At 42.4% G+C, this 24,541-nt stretch overlaps 9 non-coding genes across 9 annotated transcripts; 5 read left to right on the forward strand and 4 right to left on the reverse strand.

Moving 5' to 3' along the window:
* The first annotated feature begins 399 nt into the window (after positions 1-399).
* On the forward strand, positions 400-506 carry LOC138985161 (U6 spliceosomal RNA). The gene has a single exon (XR_011462416.1). It is a non-coding gene; the product is annotated as a U6 spliceosomal RNA (small nuclear RNA).
* Positions 507-4,549: 4,043 nt separating this feature from the next.
* Positions 4,550-4,623, forward strand: TRNAT-AGU (transfer RNA threonine (anticodon AGU)). The gene has a single exon. It is a non-coding gene; the product is annotated as a tRNA-Thr (tRNA).
* A 703-nt stretch (positions 4,624-5,326) lies between these two features.
* On the reverse strand, positions 5,327-5,399 carry TRNAF-GAA (transfer RNA phenylalanine (anticodon GAA)). The gene has a single exon. It is a non-coding gene; the product is annotated as a tRNA-Phe (tRNA).
* Positions 5,400-6,082: 683 nt separating this feature from the next.
* On the forward strand, positions 6,083-6,154 carry TRNAA-UGC (transfer RNA alanine (anticodon UGC)). The gene has a single exon. It is a non-coding gene; the product is annotated as a tRNA-Ala (tRNA).
* A 4,164-nt stretch (positions 6,155-10,318) lies between these two features.
* TRNAA-CGC (transfer RNA alanine (anticodon CGC)) lies at positions 10,319-10,390 on the forward strand. The gene has a single exon. It is a non-coding gene; the product is annotated as a tRNA-Ala (tRNA).
* A 4,683-nt stretch (positions 10,391-15,073) lies between these two features.
* On the reverse strand, positions 15,074-15,145 carry TRNAA-AGC (transfer RNA alanine (anticodon AGC)). Its single transcript has one exon. It is a non-coding gene; the product is annotated as a tRNA-Ala (tRNA).
* Positions 15,146-19,295: 4,150 nt separating this feature from the next.
* TRNAR-CCG (transfer RNA arginine (anticodon CCG)) lies at positions 19,296-19,368 on the reverse strand. The gene has a single exon. It is a non-coding gene; the product is annotated as a tRNA-Arg (tRNA).
* Positions 19,369-20,508: 1,140 nt separating this feature from the next.
* TRNAK-UUU (transfer RNA lysine (anticodon UUU)) lies at positions 20,509-20,581 on the forward strand. Its single transcript has one exon. It is a non-coding gene; the product is annotated as a tRNA-Lys (tRNA).
* Positions 20,582-24,469: 3,888 nt separating this feature from the next.
* Positions 24,470-24,541, reverse strand: TRNAA-UGC (transfer RNA alanine (anticodon UGC)). The gene has a single exon. It is a non-coding gene; the product is annotated as a tRNA-Ala (tRNA).

The following is a 24,541-nucleotide window of genomic DNA, read 5'->3' on the forward strand; positions in this document are numbered from 1 at the left end:
TATGACTTGGACTGGACAACAAGTGTCATGGTTCAGCCAAAGGAGCTCACTGTTGAGGTCGGCTTTCATTGTTTTTAAATGATGTGTAACTACTGCTGATTTTTTTAAATAATAAAATATTATGTCTGTGACACTGAAAAACTTGAGGAATCATCACTGAGTGACTGCAATGTGTAGTATCCACAGCAGCAGTGGGAAGGGAAAAGGTGCTGTGTACCATCTCTATTACAACTACTCTACATTTTAGCCTAAAAACAGCCATAGATGATGTGTAAATGAATGAGGTTGTTGTGTTTGAATAAAACTTTATATATGAACACCTAAATTTGAATTTCATATAAGGTTCATGTGTCATGAAATACTACTGTATTTTTCGACCTTTTAAAATAAAAAAAAATGTTGCTCTTTCAGCAGCACACATATTAAAACTGGGAAGATATAGAGAAAGGGAGCATGGCCCATTGCACAAGGATGACATACAAATTCGGGAAATGTTCCAAAACCATTCTTTGCTCACAGGCAATAGTTTACCAACCACTAGGGTAAAGGGAAGGGTAAAGGATCCTATTGCAAATACTCATAACTTTAAGAGCAGACAAGATTTCAGTTGCTTTCTACCAGTTAAAAATTACTGGAGTCATATCCCGACACCACCAATAACTGGAGAATAAGTGCAAACACTCCAATACTGAACCCCTAGGGATTTGAACACTGTTTCCTTAACTAAAACTTTAAAAGCTCAAGTAATGAACCACCCAAACATACACCTAGCTACTGGATATATAATCAATTAATTCATTTGGTAGATTTTGTCCTAGTTGCAAATCTCCTCTGCATTCTCTTCATTGCTGAGAAAACTCCATTTGGAAAAAAAGAAAAAAACTCAAAAACTCTGTAATAGCTAGCTCTCAGGAATGCTTTGTTTTCCTCCTCACTTTTCTTTCTGTCTTCTGTGTCTTTAAGAACCAGAGCTGTAGCATCTGCTTGGAAAAGTCACTGCAAGGTTTGTAGACATAGTGCCGGGCTGGCGGTGTATCCTTTCATCGTAATTATTGTGAATCCATCCTTTGTGTCTAATTTCCCCACCTGCAGTTAAATTCTCAAGGAAGCACACTTCTCTTTCTCACATCCTTCTGCGTTATGTTTTTCCATTTTATTTGCAGTCTGTGCAGGCAGAGGGGAATAAAATGGAAGGAGGGAGCATTTGAAGACTCAAGGATATGTTCCATAATGGGCTTTTCTGTGTTGGTGGATGCAAGTGCTACTCACACATCCCTTGGCATGCAGCCCTTAGCGCCTATCAACTTTGGGAAGACTGAGTGTAACTATGTCCTTTCATTTGTGCTGCAGTGCCCCTCCTCATGATGTAGCTGTAAGATCAGACTTAGAGTAGGAGGTTCGGAAATAAAGGAGCTGCACAGACTAAACTCTACTCTGCCAACTATTAGGTCCTCGAAGACATCCAGAAAAGGAAGGAAGGTAATTAGTCATGAAATTTTTCTTGGAAGCCATGTGTCTGGGTGGATGTAATTGAGTTGTGGAGAGATCACAGAGCATGGAAGATGTCTGAGGTTTAAGGCTCCCCCACCCCCTACCTCCAAGTCTGAGGGCTTCCCCAGTGGCTCAGTGCTACTGCTAATACATGAGATACAGGAGATGTGGTTTTATCCCTGGATCGGGACGATCCCCTGGGGTAGGAAATGACAACTCACTCCAGTATTCTTGTCTGGAAAATCCCATAGACAGAGGAGACTGGTGGGCTACAGTCCATGGTGTTGCAGAGTCAGACACAACTGAGCACAAGGACCATGTCTGAGCCTCTCTTTTTTTCCTCTTTTTTCTTACTTTTGATTTTGCATTTCTTTACTCATCTTTTCCTGCTCACATTCAAGGGAGACTATCTAATTTAGTTGGTTGCTTTAAGCACTCAAGCATTTCTACTCCAAGGGCTTTGGAATCCATGACTAAACCTGATTGTGTCAGAACAAGGAAAGCTGGGTGGAGTGAGACAACAAAGGAAGATACTGTTCATCCAGGGCAGTAATCATACCAAACCACAAACCAGTTATTGATTCACTTGCAAAAACAATTGAAAGAAGAGTGGAAAGAGAAAAAAATAAGGAGACCATGCACAATTTTCTACCCCAGTTTTCTCAACTGTCTTTCTCAAGAAACAGGTTGCAGACTGAGGAGCAGAAAGCCTGCCCACTAATTTTCTTCCACTCTTTCCTAATCTTCCAGGCTCTACTGAGGGCAACTCAGTACAGTCACCAGACATTAAAGTCTATAGATCTGAGTTATATCTGCATGAGTAGACACTGCACAATAAATCCACTTCTTACAAGGATGCTGTTGCTATCCAAACCTCAATTTATTAAAACGAGTATTCGGATCAGTGAATGTAGAGTTTTCTAATGTGACTGAAATAGATTCTGAGATCCAACTGAGTACTTGGATCTGTTGCTAGAGTTTGATGATCAAATTTAGTCAATAACTCTTTCCTAATTCATATGTAGAAGATTTCTGACCACAGACACTGTCCTCCATCTTTGACGTGACTTGTCTAGAAAACTGAAATAAGGAGGATGGGAATTCCACGCTTTCAAATCTTTGTCATCATATATACATATATTAAGGAAACCTTGCCTGGTACACCTCAGAAAATCACACAGAAAACACTAGCAAAGTCAGGAGCTAAAGGCAGAAGGTTTTGCAGAGCGGGAGAATGGCCATCATCAGCTGCATAGAAAAAAGTGATCCCATCTCAGAGATTTCAGCTGTTTAATTTTATTCTTTCTAATTTCTGTTTCATCTTTCCTGTTATTGCATTCTTGGAGGGAAAGGAATTGGATGGATTTGTTCTCACTGCCAACCCTACTCTGCCGTCCCATATTTGCTCTTAAAATTTTCACTCCTTCAAAGGATAACAAAGAATAGGTACAGATATGAAGTTTTGTTCTGATTCTATTTGGAACAAAACTCACAAGATATGAAGCCTGTAGCAAGAACTGAGAACAAACTCAGAATGTGATAGAGCAGCCCACGTGGGACTCCACTCCAGGACTCCCAGTGGAGTTGAGCTCATTCATTCATGTCAAGGCAAGAAACTGTTGAAAACTACACTTTCTGTTACAAAATTCTAAGACAACAAATCAGCTAACTTAAAAAAAAAAAAAGACAATTCTCTGGCCAGATAAAGAAGATGCCAACAGAATGAATTATAATACCTCACTGACAAGGAGATCAAACCAGTCAATCCTAAAGAAATCAGTCCTGAATATTCATTGGAGGGACTGATGCTGAAGTTAAAACTCCAATACTTTGGCTACCTGATGTGAAGAACTGACTCACTGGAAAAGACCCTGATACTGGGAGAGATTGAAGGCAGGAGGAGAAGGGGACGACAGAGGATGAGATAGTTGGATGGCCTCACTGACTGGTTGGACATGAGTTTGAGCAAGCTGGGGGAGTTGGTGATGGACAGGGAGGCTTGGCGTGCTGCAGTCCATGGGGTTGCAAAGAGTCGGACACAATTGAGTTGCTGAACTGAACTGAACTGACAGTTTTAGAATCTGATATCTGTGTAATAGATCCAATATAAAAAGTTTTATGGAACCTTTACCAAGCTTTGAATACTGGTGGTTACTATCCAAGGAAGTTAGCGCTAAACTTCTGGAATCAAAGTTCTTTATTCCATTTTCATCATGTGCAAGTTATCATCATTTCCCCCCCTGCTCAAAATTTTGTAATTCTCTCTCTCAAACTGTCTCATTACTATTGTTTCTAAGCCAAGCCTGGTTATTGTAAATGTGATATACTGTGGTAAATCCCCCAGCTTCTGTTGCCTGCCTTTCTTCAAGACTCCAGGAGTCTTTCTGCCCAACCTCCCCCTTTCCTAACCTACCTTTTCCAGATGAAACTTGTCACCAGGTTGCCTTATTTGAACTCACTCTACCTTCTTGATCAATTGCAGTTCTTTAACCTATCTGGCCATCAATATAATCTGAAGAAGTTTTTAAATTACAAAGATTCCTGCCTTATTTTTACTTCATTCAGGAGTTGCGTGATGGGTCCAAGAATCTATACTTTCATCAAGTTCTCAAGCTATTTTCCAGGTCTGGGTGCTATTGACGTTAGTCTATAGCATTTAAGTAATTTTTCTCTCAACCTTGGAAGGTTGCTTATGGTTGACTTTGCTATTATCATAACATTAATGTTAATATATTTAAATTTTATCTATTAATAATATATTAAGCATATATCAAGTAATACTGATATATTTTCATATATATTTTCCAGAGAAAGGGATCTTGCACAGGTAAGAAAGGTCGGAATGAAACTGCAAAGTAGAACAGAAGATAAAATGATTTAGGATTACATTAAAAATTAAAAAAAAAAAATCTTAAACTCGTATTTCCCCTCTCCCTTCTTCCCCTCCGTCTTCTTAAAAAGAGACGAATATATCGTACTCACCTCAGACCCTATTCTGAAATACACTAATACATAAGCATTCTCTGCCAGAAGAAAACCAGATATGGGTTATAACGTGGGCTCCGTGGCTTAGTTGGTTAAAGCGCCTGTCTAGTAAACAGGAGATCCTGGGTTCGAATCCCAGCGGGGCCTTCCTGGTGATGACCTGGACGTTTCTCCAGGTATACCTTTTGCTCTTAAAATTCGGTTTTGGCAGGTTTTTTCCCCCTACCTTCAATCGCCTTCCACCCTCCAGCTTTGGACATAATAGGTAGTTTCCAGAGGTTTTGGAAACAAAATGGAACTGATTTTGGTACATTCGCACGATCCCAGAATATATTAAGAAAGCAAAGCGCAGGACAATGATTTTAGTACACTGCCTATTTTCTTGATGTTTCCTTTTGGATATGCAAACCACATCTTGCCTCGGGATTTTTCTTGCAATGTTATCTCAGGTACTCCAACCCTAATTTCATGTAAAAGTTAGGGCCTGGTACATATGTATGGGACAAGAGCAAAATGAAAATATAGGTTCCCCTACTCAAAAAACAGGGGAAAGTTATCAGCAAAGATAGTAAAACAAATTTAGCTTTATGTTTTTTCTTCACTCTTTCGACCTTTTATGGTATTTTAAAATTTGTTACTTGATGTCGCTATAATTAAGCAAAATTAGCATCATAAATTATAAGTATGAACTTCACTATCCATCTTACACACCAAAACCCACAGAGCGTTGCAATCGCTGTGCACACAAAGGAGAAGCATTTCCCTTGCTCAAGCTCATCGGACGTCAAGTACAAGATCGGGAGGTTTTAGAATGGTTTTGTCCTTTCAGATATAACTAAAACGCTCAGGCTGCCGAAACCCGGGATCGAACCAGGGACCTTTAGATCTTCAGTCTAACGCTCTCCCAACTGAGCTATTTCGGCTCCCCAGAGGTGAGTTTTCCAAAACATCTGTTTTTTCAAAATTGAGATTGTTTTTCTACCCATTTTAGAATGTTTCAGGCTTCTCAAGTGTTGTTAATGGTCCACAATATTTACCCACCCAAAAAGTTTGGAATGTCTTCTGTGTATGACACTTGCATTCAATTCCTGGCGATGTGGGATGGTAGGAGAAGGTGAGAAACAGGAAAGTCACAGGGATTCGTTGGAAAATTTTCTGCTCCTCTGACACGGCTCAGAATATTACAGGAAAATATATATTTTTAATTTCTTAGAGTTCCTTATTTTTTTCTTCTTTTTGTTCATTCTTGCATAATCTTCAAAGATGCTGAGAAAGGGATTAATTTTTGTTGATGTGGGATCAGTTTTCTGCTTCCTGGTGATGATTTCTAGTGAACGGCTTGCTGTCTTTTACGCTAGTCCATCTACTCTGCCATAGTCTTTTGGCCTAGGTCTGACCTGGCTGAGAAGAAGCTAAGAGCAGGAACAGCAACAGTTTTGATTCATAATTTACTATTCTTGGGCAAAAGCCATTCATCAAAAAACTGATTTAAAAATTGTAGAAGTCTCCGAGTTAGCAGAATAGATATTCTGACAAAAGTCTTGCCAAAGAATACAGAAAATGGGTTTATTTCCTAATATATGGAAATAAGGGAGGGTTGTTACAGGGGGATGTAGCTCAGTGGTAGAGCGCATGCTTTGCATGTATGAGGCCCCGGGTTCGATCCCCGGCATCTCCATCTTTTCCCCCTGCTCTTTAATGTACATTATATATGTTCCTTCAGTCCTGCGCACTCTGCTCTCCTACTTTTCCACCTTTCCTTACTTTCCCCCCCTCACATGGAAAGTAAATATTGTTGCTAGAACAGCAGAAGGAAGAAACAAGAGAAAACAAAAAACAAAAAAAGAATAGTCTTATTCCACATCCAGGAATGTCACCAATTTAACCAGCTTTTTCACCTGGACTATCTTAACAATACAACTTAAGAGAAAGAAGATCCAATGTAAGATGGGGGGAAGGGAGTGGAAAGAAACTCATGTGCAATTTAGTTAGCCTGAATAATCCTAAAGATAGTAGTCATGAAAAAAAATGCCGGTGCTGTGAGCAGGATTCCAACCACTCCTGGAGAAAACACTTTGGACTGCAAACCGAATGCCTTAGATAGACAATTATTCCTGAACTTTTATCATATACCTGGAAGAGAACACATGAATTCCAACAAGGGCTCCTGTTTCTCCAGTAAGAGCCTGGAAAAAGACAAAGAAAGCTCCACCACTGACCTGCTTTGATTTTAGAAACAAAGTGATGTTCTTCCTCTACCATTAGAGAACACCTGACTTTAAAATAAACTCAAGTAACAGAGAGGTCTTGGCTTCTACAAAGTCAACCATCTCTCTGTTTCCTTCCCATCCTTTCCACTGAATTCTCGAAGAGTTGAGAAGCAGATGCTCAGCAGCAGGTATGTGCTGTTGGGGCAGGAGACATTCCCTTTCAATAAACCAGAGCCCATGAACAGTATTTCTGCTCAAAGTTGTCCTTTGGGGACTGGTGGAATTGATGTTGTTTTCTTTTACAGATGGCTTAAGAGATGTGCAGCTTCTGCAGAAATAATCACTTTACCTGGAAGCTGATGGTAGAAAATGGGACTTTTATTGGTCTTCTTCTAAGGAAAAATTAGGACAGCAGTAACCAGTTTAAACCAAAAAAAGAATGAGATCAACCTAGATGCAATCTCATGTATTAATAATAACCTCCTTATCTATTAGAACTTTTTTCAGCCATGTCATGATGGTTCAAACCTGTAGCCCCTGCAGTGGAAGCAGTCTTAACTGCTGAACTGCTAGGGAAATTCCATTACCTCCATGTCTTAATGTGTAGCTTTAAGTTCTCACTCTACCTGCTTTGGGGGGCCATCTACTCCTAGCCACATAGATGTCTGAACCTGAGGTTCAGAGATGTCCTCAGAATTCCAGCTTCAGGTTATATATATAATATTTGTAGGTAGACATCCTCAAGAGGCTATCTTGTAGGCATTTAAAATATGTTATGTACAAACCCCAACTCAACTTTATTTCCCCTTTATTGTCCCACCTTATGTTCCTTATGCAAAAATAAATCAACAAACCAATAATAACAACAAACAGAACTCCCACCACTTTCTCTATTTTTACTAGCTTTGTGAAACACATCCATATCTGCATAAACCAATCTACTTGCAAGTCTTCCTAAGTGTTGGACTTCAAAAAGAGCCCTAATCCTGTATTAGTCTATCAGCGTCCACCAAGTTTCTCCCTTGCCTTTCATCATCCAAATCACTGTTTTATTTATCTAGCTGATCCTTAAGAACCTTGAAAGTTGCCTTCTTGTTTCAATTAGGACAGAGCAAAACATCGCTGAATTGTATACATTTATGCTTTCTCATCATTCTATTGCAGCCCTGGATTTGTCCCCTCAAGACCCTGCTTCTCAGAATCCAGTCAAAGCCAACAGCAGGATGTGAGAAGTGGAGCAACACCCTAATGTGCTCTGAAGACATTCCTGGAAGAAAGCCAAGTTCCATCTGGCTTCTGTATAAAAGTTGGAAACAGTGTAGGGGAAAAATAAAAATGACTCCTCAATAAGAATCAGGCAATCATCAGTTACAGAAGATTACTGAAGTATAGGGTCTATGTTGTATGTAGCTTACTAACAGAACATAAGCTAAGCATGTAGGGGAGTCCAGGGAATCTTAGACTCCATTATTGCTTTTTCCTTTCCTCATCAATGCCGTATTTCAAGAATACATCCACCTTTCCCCATTTAAAAAATTTTCTTTTATCATTTTTACCCCTTGCTCACATCCAAAGTAAATCCATTATCCAAAGGATTGCCCTTAAGCTGATCTACTTCAACTCTATGACTCTGACATCTATCAACCTAACTGCATCAGCACAAGTAAGATAAGAGGAAATAAGACAGTGAGCCCATGCCCCCTTTTGTTATATATCACAGTTTACCAAGGAACAGGAAAAAAAAGGATACAAAGGGAAGGGAAAGAGGCTCATAGTCAATTTTTGCTAATGGATTCCTTTGTATTCTCAGCCGTGTCTGTGTCAATTGAAAGACTGAAGGCTGAGAAACAGAAAACCTACCCACTGATTTTTCTCTCCTCCCATTTCCCTCTCACATGGATTGTTGCTAGTAGTTGAAATTACCAAAGCTGGCAGGATATCAAACCCCAACTTTCTCAAAGTGAGGGAACAAGGCAACAACATCTCTCAAGGAATGTCATGCTTTTCAGACCTTAAGTAGAGAAAATTATTAGTAATGACAGTAGAGACTTGGTCAACATAGCTCAGTTTGGAAGAGCTTTAAAGGTTTGGACTAAAATCTGGAATCTTTTCCCATGGTTTGAAAAGCCCATAGTTTGTGTCAAAACAAATTCTCCTTCCTGTAACATGTCTCCCTGATACAAACGCTTCTGAATTCACTTGCTCAAGAAAAGGGCTTAGAAGGCTAAAACAAGAAAAATCAGAATCGAGTGCTTCCATCGTCCCTGCCTTCACCAATAAATACTTTGTCCAGTATTTTCAAGCGATTAAATGAAAAGCTTCCTGGGTTACTTCCGTCAAAATCATACGGAACATCACGATAAAGATGTTCAGTATAAGGTTTCGGACTTGTTTTGGAAGCTGAAAGAACCCCAGTGAAAAAAGAGCGATTACTCTGCTCTTTCCTGCACCGTCACTTCTATCTGCTTTGCTTTCCAATTCGAGGACCGCCTCGAATTGTCGTGTTCTGAAGATTCTAGAGTTCTTTTTTAAAAGTATCTATGTCTGTGGTAGGTTTTCGCATTATGATAATGGGTTCTCTCAGGGAAACCAGTTTGACAGTTTGCTAGGTTCCCCAATCTTGTTTCACCACCCTGCGTTTGCCCTCTCTTCCCCCAGACTAGAAAAATGTCAGTGCTTTTTGTTGTTATTGTTTTTGGCTGCCCGGCTGCTACTGCTGCTAAGTTATTTCAGTCGTGTCCGACTCTGTGTGACCCCATAGATGGCAGCCCACCAGGCTCCCCCGTCCCTGGGATTCTCCAGGCAAGAACACTGGAGTGGGTTGCCATTTCCTTCTCCAATGCATGAAAGTGAAAAGTGAAAGGGAAGTCGCTCAGTCTTGTTCGACTCTAGCGACCCCATGGACTGCAGCCTACCGGGCTCCTCCGTCCATGGGATATTCCAGGCAAGAGTAGTGGAGTGTGGTGCCATCGCCTTCTCCGTTTGGCCGCCCTAGGATATCTAGGATATCTTAACTCCCCCACCAGGGCTAAACCCCGCGTCTTCAGCAGCGAAAGCACTGAGTCCTAGCTACTGGGCCTCCAGGGAATTTCCTTGTCAGTTTTTGTTGTTGTTTTTAAATTGATAGAACCTTAAAGCTTCCCCCCACCCAAGTTCTTTGAGAACAGCCCTCAAGAAGTGCGGGACCCCTGGCTTAAAATCAGAATTGAAGACAGTCTCAGAACACGTGGTAGTGCGTGAGGGAAAAATGCGAGTCAGCTGGGAAAAGGACATTGGCAGAGCATCCCACCCTACCTGGTGTGGCATTCAGTTCGGCTACCTCTGTAAAGCACTTTGTCTGAGCCGGTACTGCTGAAAATTTGTGTTGGAAATCTGTGACTTCTTCTGGTGAAAGAAAGCAATTGTCACTTATTTCCTCTGTGTGATCCTTGGAGCAGGGTAACTTTCCCTAGGAGTGGGAAAGTCCTAGACTCTAGAAACTCCGTCAATCGGACTATAACTTTACTGAAGCCGCTAGTAAGTTCACAAGCGGTGGAATTAAACCCAATGGATTTTCTCCACCAGAAAATAAATCCAATATCAAAAGAAAAGTAATATTTTATAAATGACCCCCCCAAAGCGCCTCAATAGCAGGGGGTGTAGCTCAGTGGTAGAGCGCGTGCTTCGCATGTACGAGGCCCCGGGTTCAACCCCCGGCTCCTCCATCTGCGTTATTTTGTCACGTTCCTTTTTTTTTTTTTTTTTTTTTTTTTTAATGTAGTCCAATGGATTCCCTTTAATATTACACCATTTCTACTCCAAGGACCTTGGTGCCATCCAACGCGGGCTTTCACAGAAGGAAAAAAAAGAAGGAAGAGAAGAAAAAAAGAAGGAAGAGAAGAAAAAAAGGAACCACCCTCATCGGCATCTCCTCTGTCAGAAGCACCAAGTCTGCAGTCGTATCAACTGACCCATTCATTTTGGGCCCCATTTGAAAGGATCCCTAAATGGCAGGATGGGGAAAGGAAGGAAATAAGAACAATTAAGCAGTTCCTCGAAGTTTTCTTAGTTTTTGAGCACTGGCTGGTCTAAGAGGGGAGGAACAGAAAAGCTTTCCTCTGGTTTCCTAATGCCTTTCTTTCCCCAGCTCCCACCGCTGTGCCCACACCTGCCACTCCTGCCTGGGCTGCAAAGAATCCGAGACAGGGTGCAAGGCAACAGACCCTAGTATTTCTTGGTGAGTGAGTGGAAGTTGGCCCAAGGTGAGGTGGCACTTAGCAAAACCTTTGCCATGCAAACGTTTAAAACATGATTTGAAAGAACTAGCTCACGATCATTTTATTCCATATTAAATCGACTTCCACAGGAAATTTACACAAAATGTGTACTAGAAGACACTCTCTAACTCCCCACCACCCCCTCAACCAAAACACCTAACTAAAGTAAAATCTCAGAAACCTTGCAAACAGCAGATTTAGATTCCTTACCTTTTACATTTCCTCACTGAACTTCACTTTTCTGTTCTTGTTATTAAATGAATTAACAACACTTCATGTAACACCATACTGACATCCCAGATGTGGCCAAAGGTGTTTGGGTGAAAATAAGAAGAGATATATAAGTTGCTTGTATTTAACAAAACAAGCAAACAGAAACCACTTATTTAGAAATCAGCACAAACTACTGAATATCATTGCTCTGCACTTCGTTTTCTGTGCTAGTTGAGTGTTGGGTGAATGTACAAAAATTGTTCCATATTTCTTTACCAAAGACTTTGCAAGATAACTTTTGTATTAGAAGACGGCTTTCTAAAACATGAAGTCAACATTTTTAAAATAGTGTCTAATTTCCCTCATTTGGAGAAACTAAAAGCTGACTCCTAGTTCATTCAAGATCACAAGAAAGCAGGAATCTGTCAGAAGCTCAGCTTCCTCTGGATTCAAACCCTGGACAGATGCTCAAACCAGCCAAGCCACAAAGCCCCTTCCCACCAGGGCCATCTCTGGGCTGTCTCCACTCAAGTATGTTGCAATGCTGCTGTCTAAACCATTTCAGGGCAAAGATTCAATGAATAAGTTTTCTTTCTCTTTTTTTCTCTTTTTCTTTCATTCTCTAGACTCCTGATACGGGCGAGTAGACAAAAGAGTGAAAAATAGCTTAGGCCACCTTTTTCCATTTTGCCAACCATGGATTCTCAGAGTATTTTTCCTTTTGCTCTTCATTATCCTCACTCTATTTGGCGTGCAGCCCTTCTACTCCCTTAGTGAATCTCTCAGGCAGCTGTCAAAAGCCATGAGACATCAGAAGTTCCCATAAAGAACACTCTGGTCACTGTAACCCATGAGAGAATCCATATTTTGGATGCATGTTTCCAGGAGAAGGGAGTATCTGAACCCTAGTACTGTGAAACCTCAGCCATGATATGCATGCCCATGTTAACTCAAGTGCCCTCAGCTGGAACTCTGAATGTGTTGCTCCTTCTCTTGGTAACCTCCTCCGGATGGCAGATTTTCCACATCATCACATCAAGGGGCCTGTACCTCCAATGCTTCTGGCTATGAACCCCAACTGGAAATGCTAGAAGAAAGGTAAAAAAGAGCAGAACCTGAAAAGTTTCCTGGAGAATTTAGATCCAGATGGAAAGAGAAAACGGTTTCCAAATAAAAAACACTAAGTATATGTTGCTGCAAACAGTCTCTCTAACAAACTCTGGAGCCCGGCAAAATTGGGTCAGTGGCTTTGTCTTGGGGACTTCGCCAGTTTTGTTTCTGAGATCCACAAATATGCATAAGAGGGGTATTAATATTTCAGAGGCTGAGCAAGAAAGGCTAAGAGAATTAACTTCTATAACAACTTTTCCACCCCCACCCAATGCTCTTGGACATATACTCGAACCTCAGTCATCCCAGAGGTATACTGAATAGATGCTTTCCTCCTGTTGCCAAAATCTGTGGTGACCAAATATGAGCGTTAGGAGTAATTCTAGATCATTGTGTCTTCTCTTTCGCTTTTTCTCACAAGGCAAATCTGTATTTTTCTGAATACTGGAATCAATTATATATCAACACTTTTATTCCTCCCTTGCTCCTCCCCTTCCAAAAAAAAAAAGCCTGAGTGAAGCTCAGTTGGCTCTGGAAAGTCCCTAAAATAAACCCTTTTAAAAAGTTGTTTCTTATCTGCTTGGGTCTTAATTGCAGCATGCAGATGGGACCTAGTTCCCTGACCAGGGATGGAACCTGGCCCCCCTGCACTGGGAGTAGAGAGTCCTAGCTCCTGGATCACCAGGGAAGTCCCCAAAGTGAGATGACTTGTAAAACTAAGTTGGTGAATAATATAGGCAGCCTGAAGAGACCCACTAACACAGAGATAAACAGTTTTAGACTAGAATACAATGGTTCCCAAACCTGGGAACTGTGGGATGACTTCATAAATATATGTATTCCCATCTCTACCTTATGGCCCCTGAGCTCAAAGAATCATGGGATAGGGGTGCAGGTGATTATTTTGTTGCTTATCTAGGTTTGAGAACTGTTAACCCAGACAGTTAACAGTTTGAACTTTTGAACCGTGGTATTAGATAAAACTCTTGAGAGTCCCTTGGACTGCAAGGATATCAAACCAGTCAATCCCAAAGGAAATCAATCCTGAACGTTCATTGGAAGGACTGATGCTGAAGCTGAAGCTCCAATACTTCGGCCATCTGATGTGAAGAACTGACTCATTTGAAAAGACCCTGATGCTGGGAAAGATTGAAGGCAGGAAAAGGGGACGACAGAGGATGAGATGGTTGGAGGGCATCACCGACTCCGTGGACATGAGTTGGAGCAAGCTCGGGGAGTTGGTGATGGATAGGGAAGCCTGACATGTTACAGTCCCTGGGGTCGAAGAGTCAGACGCGACTGAACAACAGCCGAGATAGTGGAGCTGCGGGAACTGACGTGAGCTGCGGGGAAACAAGTAGCCAGGAGAAAGCGGCGAAGCGGAAAGAAAAGGGCAGGAGGGCAGGTAAAGTGAAGGAGAAGGTGGAGCAGTAGGTGATGAAGATGGGGGTTGAGGAGGGGTGTGGGGAGGCCGGTGGCTGTGGTTGGGGAGACAGAAAAGAGGAAGGGGCCAAAGAAAGCTTGGGACTACGTCTTTACTACGCCCACTATTTGGTTGACCCGGGAGGTAATTTGCACCTGTGTTGCCTCTGTGTCTTCTGCTCCCTCTAGGGGTGCAGGAAACCAGAAGGTTCTCTTCCTCCTAAGGGAGGCGGCTTAAAAACGTTTGTGCCACAGAAAGGCCCAACCCATATTGCCTAAGACTCGCTTTGAGAAGGACTAGCTGCTCTTTCCAACACGGAAATAACTTTTTTCAACCATGGATTTTGGAAGCCTCTAAGTTTCGTGAGAAGTCTCTTTCCCATGGACAGTATCTTAAATACTCTTTCACCGAAAAAAACCCTGGGAGCACAGCGCTCCATGACTGATGATTCAACCGACATTTTGCTGCCCAACCAAAGTTCAGTGTGTGGCGAGAGTGTATGGGCAAGTGGGAAAAGAAGGTCGAAAAGGAAAATTTTCTCTGGATCCTGAAGTCTGTTCATTGACATACGCACAGCCGAGGGGGTGTTGGGGCAGGGGGGGGAGTAATCTAAAGGAATTTTTCCAAAGGCCCCTTTCCGCTTTCTCTTTCAGTGTTTTTCTTCTTCCCTACTTCTACAATCCGGGATACTGAGATTCGATCCCTGGGTTGGGAAGATCCCCTGGAGAAGGGAATGGCAACCCACTCCAGTCCTCTTGCCTGGAAAAACCCATGGATGGAAGAGCCTGGTGGGCTACAGTCCATGGGGTCGCAAAGAGTCGGACATGACTGAGCGACTTTCTTTTCTTAGTAAAAAAATGAAGTTAAGAAGAATGGACCGTGCATAGCGTGCTTGGTCCTCCGCCTTCAAGGAGACCGATTCTGAGCGAGCCGTTCTTGTACTTCAACGTCACTTGGTTCCTGGCTTTTATTGCACTGAAGTAACCTGATTGGGAGATCCAAGGAATGTCAAGCCCCATGATTAAATGTTGCTGCTAAGTCGCTTCAGTCGTGTCCGACTCTGTGCGACCCCATAGACGGCAGCCCCCCAGGCTTCCCCGTCCCTGGGATCCTCCAGGCAAGAACACTGGAGTGGGTTGCCATTTCCTTCTCCAATGCATGAAAGTGAAAAGTGAAAGTGAAGTCGCTCAGTCGTGTCCGACTCTTCGCGACCCCGTGGACTGCACCCTACCAGGCTCCTCCGCCCATGGGATTTTCCAGGCAAGAGTACTGGAATGGGGCGCCATCGCCTTCTCCGATTAAATGTTACACAAGTTAAAAAGGTGTACGCACAGAAACCCCCCCGGGGGTAGAACCTCAACAGTGTGGGAGGCGCACGGAACTTGTGGAGGTGCTGGGGATTGAACCCAGGGCCTCGTGCATGCTAAGCACGCGCTCTACCACTGAGCTACACCCCCTTGCGTAAGAGCACTAGGATACTGTCCCTTGTTATTTTTTTTAAATCACTGTAGGAAGGCGTTGGTAAGATCAGTTCAGTCGCTCAGTGGTGTCCGACTCTTTGCGACCCCATGAATCGCAGCACGCTAGGCCTCCCTGTCCATCATCAAATCCCGGAGTTTACCCAAACTCATGTCCATCGAGTTGGTGATGCCATCCAGCCATCTCATCTTCTGTCGTTCCCTTCTCCTCCTGCCCCCAATCCCTCCCAGCATCAGGGTCTTTTCCAATGAGTCAACTCTTCGCATGAGGTGCCCAAAGTACTGGAGTTTCAGCTTTAGCATCATTCCTTCCAAAGAAATCCCAGGGCTGATCTCCTTCAAAATGGACTGGTTGGATCTTCTTGCAGTCCAAAGGACTCTCAAGAGTCTTCTCCAACCCCACAGTTCTAAAGCATCAATTCTTTGGTGCTCAGCCTTCTTCACAGTCCAACTCTCACATCCATACATGACCACAGGAAAAACCATAGCCTTGATTAAACGGACCTTTGTTGGCAAAATAATGCCTCTGCTTTTGAATATGCTATCTAGGTTGGTCATAAGTTTCCTTCCAAGGAGTAAGCGTCTTTTAATTTCATGGCTGCAATCACCATCTGCAGTGATTTTGGAGCCCCCCAAAATAAAGTCTGACACTTTCCAATCTTTCCTCATCTATTTCCCATGAAGTGATGGGACAGGATGCCATGATCTTCGTTTTCTGAATGTTGAGCTTTAAGCCAACTTTTTCACTCTCCTCTTTCATTTTCATCAAGAGGCTCTTTAGTTCCTCTTCACTTTCTGCCATAAGGGTGGTGTCATCTGCATATTTGAGGGTATTGATATTTCTCCTGGCAATCTTGATTCCAGCTTGTGCTTCTTCCAGCCCAGCGTTTCTCATGATGTACTCTGCATAGAAGTTAAATAAGCAGGGTGACAAAGTACAGCCTTGACGTATTCCTTTTCCTATTTGGAACCAGTCTGTTGTTCCATGTCCAGTTCTAACTGTTGCTTCCTGACCTGCATACAGGTTTCTCAAGAGGCAGGTCAGGTGGTCTGGTATTCCCATCTCTTTCAGAATTTTCCAGTTTATTGTGATCCACACAGTCAAAGGCATAGTCAATAAAGCGGAAATGGCAAGATAAACTCCTCCATTATTTTCAGTTCTTCCGTTTCTGAAACCTCTGGGCTGACTCTTGTCTTAACGGCTAGGGCAGGAGAAAGAGAAATTTATTCTGGACCGAAAAACCTTTAGATCTTTCCACAATCCTCTTCCCCATCAAGGGTGGTTTTCCCAACTGCCTCTTGTGCCAGTGCCAGTCCACCACGAGGGAGAGTCCCAGAACAGAATCTTCTGTTATGTCGTCAGATCTTCCCTTCTTTAGAAAGTCTTCCCCTGCCCACAGCTACCAAAAAGACGCAAAAAGTAGTACTTGGAATAAAAAGACGCGTTCCCGGAGTACAGCCGCGGGGACGTTGGTACAGGTGTGAATTAAAGACAAGAGGTGAATTAATTCACAGTACTTGACCGAAACAAAGAGTGAGGAGTATGTGTCTCAGGCAGTCTGTAGTCTTGCAAACTCCTGCATTCAGCACCTGGACTTGGAATATGACAGCGACTTTGTTACCACGACGCTACAGCTTTGATTTTATAGACAGTACAAGAGAGGCCGCGGACAGAGGAAAGAGGAGAAATGTGAGCGCTCCTGTTGTAGCATCTCTCAGGTCAAATTATTTGCGCATAGAGGAGAGTGCAAGGGAAGGTGCGCGCAACCTGTGAAACAGATTCGCTTTTCCTAAAACGTTCCAAAGCTTGACAAATCAGCAAATTTCATCAGTCCCCAAGGCGCAGAAGGTCAACACTTTAGGCAAACATAGGTGCCATTGTTAATGTACAATTTTTGGACAAAAATCCCAAACCTTCTGGCAGGGGAGGGAATGGGGAAGAGAAAATAGGTGCCCGGATGGGTTATATTATTACCATCCTGGAAAGACGAGCGGTTGGGAAGTGGAATCAGCAGAGGGAAGGTTGGAGAAGGGAGAGTGACTTGGTTCTTGGAGGGGAAAAGGATAAAGCTGATGGGGGGCAGAAAAGAGAAAGAGAGGCAAGCAGAAGAAGGAGACAGAAGAGGATCGTTTGGAGATGGGTCTCAATGGAGAGGCGCAGAGGTGGAAAGTGCCCAAGCGAAGCGTCGCTGCTGCACTTTCTGCAAGCCCTCGGGAAGAGAAGGCTCCTTCCTAAGCCAAGTGGTTTGAAAGACTGTCTCACAAAAAGATATGTCCCGTTTTGACCAAGATTTTATGATTCCGAGCGTGCTTTGCTACACTTTCTGTCGCGGCAAGCACAGGTTGAGCATTTTCGAGGGCCCACCTGTGGTTGCGTGTATCTGGAGCAGTAGCCCCGGTATCCGAGGTTTCGGAAAGGCGACGTTGTTCGTATCCCCAGAGGGCAGCAGCTTCGAATTTAGAAACGGATTCCAGCTGCGGTTCTGTGCTTGGGCATTTCAACTGGCATCAACAGATTTTAGCATGCTTGGTTTTAAAATACAAAGGAAAGAATGGAGAGGGAGGTGGGGTTAAGTAGTAGCTAAATGTTTTGGGTTTAAATAGTAATAAATTCCCACTGAAACCATCGTATTCTCGGGTAGCTCAGTTGGACCCGCATCAGGACCTTAGTCGGAGGACCCAGGATTCAAGACCCCGTTCTGGTGTAGATTCTTTCACTTTCCCCATAATTTCATACATACACAAAAAAGCTACTGAACCCTGCTTTCGTTTGGAGCCCGTTACTAGTCATATGCTTATTCTTTTGTTCTAGCCTCTATTGAAGATTTCTTTAAAATCTTCATAGAAATCAGACAGTGACATAGGTTCTATTCATCACTCTCTTGTTGAATGTGGGTGCTAACCACTACAAGAGCCCTGTTAGAAATTTGCTCTCTGCAGCAAAACCTTTGCTGTAAATCCTTTTTAACACTCTCTTCTTTTGTAAGTCTAAAAGAGAGATCATTTTTGTTTTATAAAAAGTTTAAATTTGAACTTAGATATAAAGAAAAATAGAGAGGACACTGCGGAAAGTTTCCCTATACTCTGCACTCAGTTTCCGTAGTAGGATGATACAGTGGCCAAATTAATGAACTAAAATTGATAAATTTTAGAAGATAGAATCCATAATCTTTTCAGATTGCCTTAGTTTTGCCTAGTACAACTTTTCTTTTCCAGGATATTGAACCAGCAATGCTAGAGAGGATCTAGTCTAATGATTTTTAAATTGGTGAAATTTATCTCAGGGGACTTCCTCTTGCCAACTGTGAGGTTTCTCAAAACCATCCAAAAATGACACTGATTTTTTTTTTTTAAAGAATATCTAGGGAAAGCTGATTTTTAATGTTGAGCAGTTGACTTCCTTCTGCATCACAGGCAGATTCTTTACCACGTGAGCCACCACCCTTCCACATACAAGGTCACGTGTAAAAACCCCTGTATCTCCGTGTGTTTTCTCCACTCTGTAACCAGATTCTTCTTGCTGCACCTTTTCATTCATTTTCTCATGAGTTCCTTGCTCATATAACAAGAAAACCAATGATCCAATGCATTGCTTTTGCAGCTGTTCCAATACTAGAGGCTTTGGTTCCATGTAAGGTGGCTATTTTGGCAAAAGGAGGATAGAATGGAAGAGGGAAAAGGGAGGGAAAAGTCTATCTTAAATCTCCACCAGGAAAAAGAGGTCCAGGGTAGTCCCTGGCGGTTCAGTGGTTAGGACTGCACTGCTTTCACTGATGAGGATGCAGGTTCAATCCCTGGGTGGAGAATTATGATCCTACAATAAGAAAAAGAGACCTACCCCAACTTTAAGGGGAAATTCACCTTCATTTCTACCACTTCTAGAGAAGGATTCTGAGCAAGAAAATTCAGGGTCATTATGGTATCAATAACTATACACGCCTTAGTACTTCACTACGAGGTATTATTTGGTGATTAGACACCAATGACGAAATGCAAGGTTATCAGTAATTAATGGGTATGCTAATTTGGCTTTTTAAAGACGCTTGTCCCATTTCAGGTTTTCTTTTCAAGGTCAGCCTTTAGAGGTCAAATGAAAACAGATTCCGCTTCTTGTCTGACAAGAAACAAGCGACCACGAAGGGACTCGAACCCTCAATCTTCTGATCCGGAATCAGACGCCTTATCCATTAGGCCACGCGGCCGATTGATGAAGTCATGTTTTCAAATTTGAAAGCTGAAACATGGCACGTTTCTATTTTCAAATTTCTAATTTCAATTAAAGGACGATTTCATTGATAACATTTCCACCCCAAAGGGCATAAAACTGCATCAAATCCCTGAAAATAATTACTTAAAATTAATAAATGGTAAGGCAATCAGAAGTGATGCAACCTTTGAAGGCTGTCTTGCCTAAGTCACTGAAAATGATGATGCAATTTCGACCGAAAAAACGAGCCAAGAACTGAAGTCTGCAATGAAGGAGTGATGACAGCATAAGGAAAGGGAGCTTCAGAACTTGGTATGTTCTGACCTGTTCTATTGCAAAGACACAGAGGCACATTCTCCAAGGAGAAAAACCTGTAAGTTCAAACAGAAGAGTAGGAGCTAGGGCCTGGACTGAAAGAGTCTGAAGAAACACCTTCTGCTGTTTCCTATGAAATTGTTTTAGTTCAATCCTTTTCCTTCTAGAAATGGGTTCAATGAGAAACATTAGATTAGATAATGGTCCCTTGTTGTTTTCCTGTGTGGAGAGACTGTTGGTTCTAGTAGAAGCTGAAGAGTGGAAATCCACACCATGTTGGGCCTGGCCAGCAAGAGCTGTTACACTTGGTTCTCAGCCTCCCATCAACTAACTCCAAGACCCCCGCTTGCCAAAGGAATGCTTGAAGGCAGTTTCAACCACCAGCAGAAAGGGACCTGTTACAGAACATTTTCTTGCGTCTTCAAATTCCTTCTTCAACTCTCTTTCTGCCTACAAAGGCTGCAAGAAAGATGTCAAGACAATGAAGAGGGATACAAACAGAAATAGTGTGAGTGCTGTCTGGAGAAATTTAGATGAAGGACTTGGCAAGAAATGAAACTCTCTGTGTCTAGCAAAATGGTCTGAAACCCAGCAATGCTTTGTCTAGGAGACACAGCATCTCTGGTTCTGAAAACCTAGAGAAGGAGGACAAAGAAGAGAAGAGGAAGGAAAATGTTCGTGATGATTGCAACATCTCTCTCAAAGAGAATCTTTTTAGCACTGAGGAAAATTCAAGAAATCTGACTTGGGAACTAAAACCTGAAAGATAAATTGGCCAAATGTGCAAAGATAATTACTCAGGGAAAGCCTAGTAGCAAGAGCCTGGATAGCTCAGTCGGTAGAGCATCAGACTTTTAATCTGAGGGTCCAGGGTTCAAGTCCCTGTTCAGGCGTGCAGTCCTCTATATTTTATCTTTATTCACACAGTAATGAGGTCAGGGAAAAGATGCCCTGCTTTGTATGAGTATGCATGCATGCTCAGTTGTGTCCAAATTCACACAGTAATGAGGTCAGGGAAAAGATGCCCTGCTTTGTATGAGTATGCATGCATGCTCAGTTGTGTCCAACTCTTTGCAATCCTATTGAAATTTTGCCCGTTGCTTTACAAGAATGAAATGATTGTTTGATGAATTTACCAACCCTAAGGGAAAGTCTTGGGAAAATGTTCAGACTACAGACTGCAGACCCGAAGGTTTGGATTTTATGTAGTGTTTAGAAGAGAGTCTCTTTTTTCAATTGACCGAGGCGGGGGAATCAACCAAGACTTCTGAACTCTAATAACAAAGATAAAGTCTTAAAACCAGAAACACAAGACACTTCAGCCAGCCATATAGAAAATCAACTCAAATGACAGCAGCTACATCAGAAATGATAGAGGTTAGAAAGAATGGCACATTTTCCAAGTGCTTACAGAATGGAATTGTCAGTCCAGAATACTATATCCAGGGAAAATATCCTTCAAAAATGGAGAAGAGAACAAGATAGTCTCAGATAAAGGAAAACTAAGGTAATTTGCTGCCAATGAATTACCTTAAAATAATGGCTACAGTAAGTTCTCCAAACAGAAAATAAATGATAAGAGAAAAAATATTGGATATCAGGAAGCAAACAAAAAAGCAAAAAACATGGTGAGTACAGTAAACTTTCCTTGTCTTGAGTTTTCTTAATTATGTTTGAAACAAAAGTATAACAGTTTTGAAGCAAAAGTATAACTCTGTTGTGGTTCTAAGTATATGTGAAAGAAATGCTTAAGACAATTATATTACAAATGAGGAAAAGTAAAGTGACAAAAAGGAAGGTGAGGTTGCTACATTTCACTTGAACTGGGAAAATGGTGACACCAGTACACTCTGATAAGTTACATATCTATAATGGAATTCTTAGAGTAACTACTTTTAAAAACATCTGCACAAAGAATACAATAAAAAGAGTATAGATAAATGAATATGAAATTCTAAAATATGTACAAGTGGTCCACAAAAAGGCAAGAAAAAGGAACAAAAACTAAAAATAACAGAGAACAAACAAAACAAAAAATTAAAATTCCAGACTTAAGCCCTACATACCAATAATTACATTAAATGTAAATAGTCTAAGGGCACCAATTAAATTCACAGGGTAGATTAGAAAATATTATCAAACTGTAAGCTGTCTATTTATAAAAATATTTACCTCAAATATATCCTGTAAATATATAAGCAGTTTGAAATTAAGAGGATTTAAAAAAATATGTCATGCAAATGTTAATCAAAAGAAAGCAGTAGCTGTATCAGTATCAGATAAAGTAAACTTTATAACAAAGAAAAGACAAAGGAGGACTTTACATGATAAAAGTGCCCATACACCAAGAAGGGCATAGCAATTCAAAATATGTATGCACCAAACCACAGAGCTGAAAAATATGTGAAGAAGGAGAAACAAAAACAAAAACCTGATAGAGCTGAAAGGGAAAATAGACAAATTTACCAATAAAGTTAGAGACTTCAGTGTCTCTCTCAGAATAACTAATGGAACAACTAAACAGAAAATGACCAAGGATATAGAAAAACTCAGCCACCAGAATCCAATCAACATAAGTTCATCCAATACCAGCAGAATACAGACACTTTTCAAATCCATCAAATATCCAAGATAGAACATATCCTGGGACATAAAACAAACCTCAGCAAATTTAATAAACTTGAAGGATACAGTGTGCTCTATGACCACAGTGGAATCGAACCAAAAGTCACAGAAAGATGAGGCAGATTTTCAAACAGTTGAAAGCTAAACAACACAATTCTAAATAACCCATAGAACAAAGCAGAATCTCAATGGATATAAGAAAAGAAAAAAAGTATCGTATTAATCATCTAAGTTTTCATTGAGAGAGCCAAAGGGAAAAAGAGTGAAAAAAGCCCAAAGCAAGCAGAAGGAAAAAAATAATAAAAGAACAATGTCGACGTAGTGGGGTTGGGGGGGGGGCGGGGGGGCGGTGCAGCACCATGGTCAGGAAATCCGGTATCGATTTGTTTCCCAAGGTCTTGTAGCTCTGGTTCCGAGATCCACAGGGTCCAAGCTGAGGACAGGAACAGACAGCAGGATGATCCAGCGATTTTTTGCCTCTCTTAGTATATCCAGTTGGAGAAGGAAATGGCAACGCACTCCAGTGTTCTTGTTCTTGCCTGGAGAATCCCAGGGACGGGGGAGCCTGGTGGGCTGCCGTCTATGGGGTCGCACAGAGTCGGACACGACTGAAGCGACTTAGCAGCAGCAGCATCAGCAGCTATATATCCAGTACTCTTGGCTGGAAAATCCCATGGACGGAGGAGTCTGGTAGGCTGCAGTCCATGCGGTCGCTAAGAGTCGGACACAACTGAGCGACTTCACTTTCACTTTTCACTTTCATGCATTGGAGAAGGAAATGGCAGCCCACTCCAGTGTTTTTGCCTAGAGAATCCCAGGGATGGGGGAGCCTGGTGGGCTGCCGTCTATGGGGTTGCACAGAGTCGGACACGATTGAAGCAACTTAGCAGCAGCAACAGTATATGCGGAATTCGGAATCCTTTACAGAACGAAAGAGCACCAGGGAGGAGATTCGGCCACTGGGCCCGACGTGCAAAATGAACTCGCCGTTTGCCAAATTATTTCTTGAGATCCCACTGTTCTCGTGGAAAGGGCAGAGCTTCCCACTTTCAGCCAAAATTTGGTGCGACAGCCAACTCAGGTACCAGCTTTGGAGGAAATTCTAAATTATCCTTGATGGGCGAAGCAAGAAATCGACCTTGTTTATCAGCTCGCCCCGTCGATTCTGAAAGTCAGCCAGGTTTGGCAGTTCTCAGCCTTTGAGACGAGCGAGCTGAGCTGCTTGGGAAAGTTAATGCCAGGAGAGCGATTAGTGTGGGTCAAGACGAAAGAACTTGAGAGCAGAATTCAGGGAATGATAACGAAAGGCACGCTGAGACATGGTGGAGTCCGGGGCTGCCACGGCCACAGGAAGGTGGAGGAGGAAAAAATTGGACAAACGCTTAGGTTGACAAAACATCTGGCTAGGAGGAGAGGCGGTGAGCTGCCCGTCTCTGCTGCGCTTCCTCTGGGTACATGGAAAGCTCCCAGGTCCATGCTCGATAAAAGCGAGCCTGCGGGCACTTTTCCGCAGGAAGATCCCCTTCGTTTTGCTCGATTGTCGCGGCTTTCAGAGCACTTCATTGCTCTTTCCCGGCGTCGAGTTTCTGTTTTCGGTGGATCCGGGTGGTATTGGCGGCTTCCGATCGCGGGGCAGCCGGGCCCACAGCGTCCCGATATCCACGCGACAGTGGTAGGAGAAGCGGTCAAAATAGAAACAGGATCCACCTGCGTCTTTAGATTTCAGCACCAGAGGTATAGGTGAGAGTGAGTGTTTTTTTTCCTGTGTTGAGCTTGGAATGCAAGATATGAAAGGTAAGCCAGTAACCAAGTATCTTTAACTTGAAATGGTTTTCAGAAGCTCAGTTAACTTCCCTTAAATAGTTTGGTGTGTCAGTTGTCAGAACTTTAATCTCAGGGCCAAGAAGTCCAGACTCCGTTCCGGTTAGAATCCCGTTCTCTGTCCCACTTGGTTTTTGTCTTCCTTCTGCTGTTGCAGTTGTCTTGGTGACGTCGAGGTTCACAGCAGGAGATGAGGGATTTCACCGAAACCCATTGGGTTATGTTTTTACTTTCTATGTGTACAGGACTCTAAGGAGGAAAAGCTTAGGAGAGTTAAATCTGTATTCCTTGAAGAACAGTTTGAGCGTATTCCAGAGAAAAACAGAACCAATGCCTGGAGGTGCCGGGGATTGAACCCGGGGCCTCATACATGCAAAGCATGCGCTCTACCACTGAGCTACACCCCC

The sequence above is a fragment of the Bos mutus genome, chromosome 23 (assembly GCF_027580195.1).
Source record: "Bos mutus isolate GX-2022 chromosome 23, NWIPB_WYAK_1.1, whole genome shotgun sequence".
NCBI classification, from domain to species: domain Eukaryota; kingdom Metazoa; phylum Chordata; class Mammalia; order Artiodactyla; family Bovidae; genus Bos; species Bos mutus.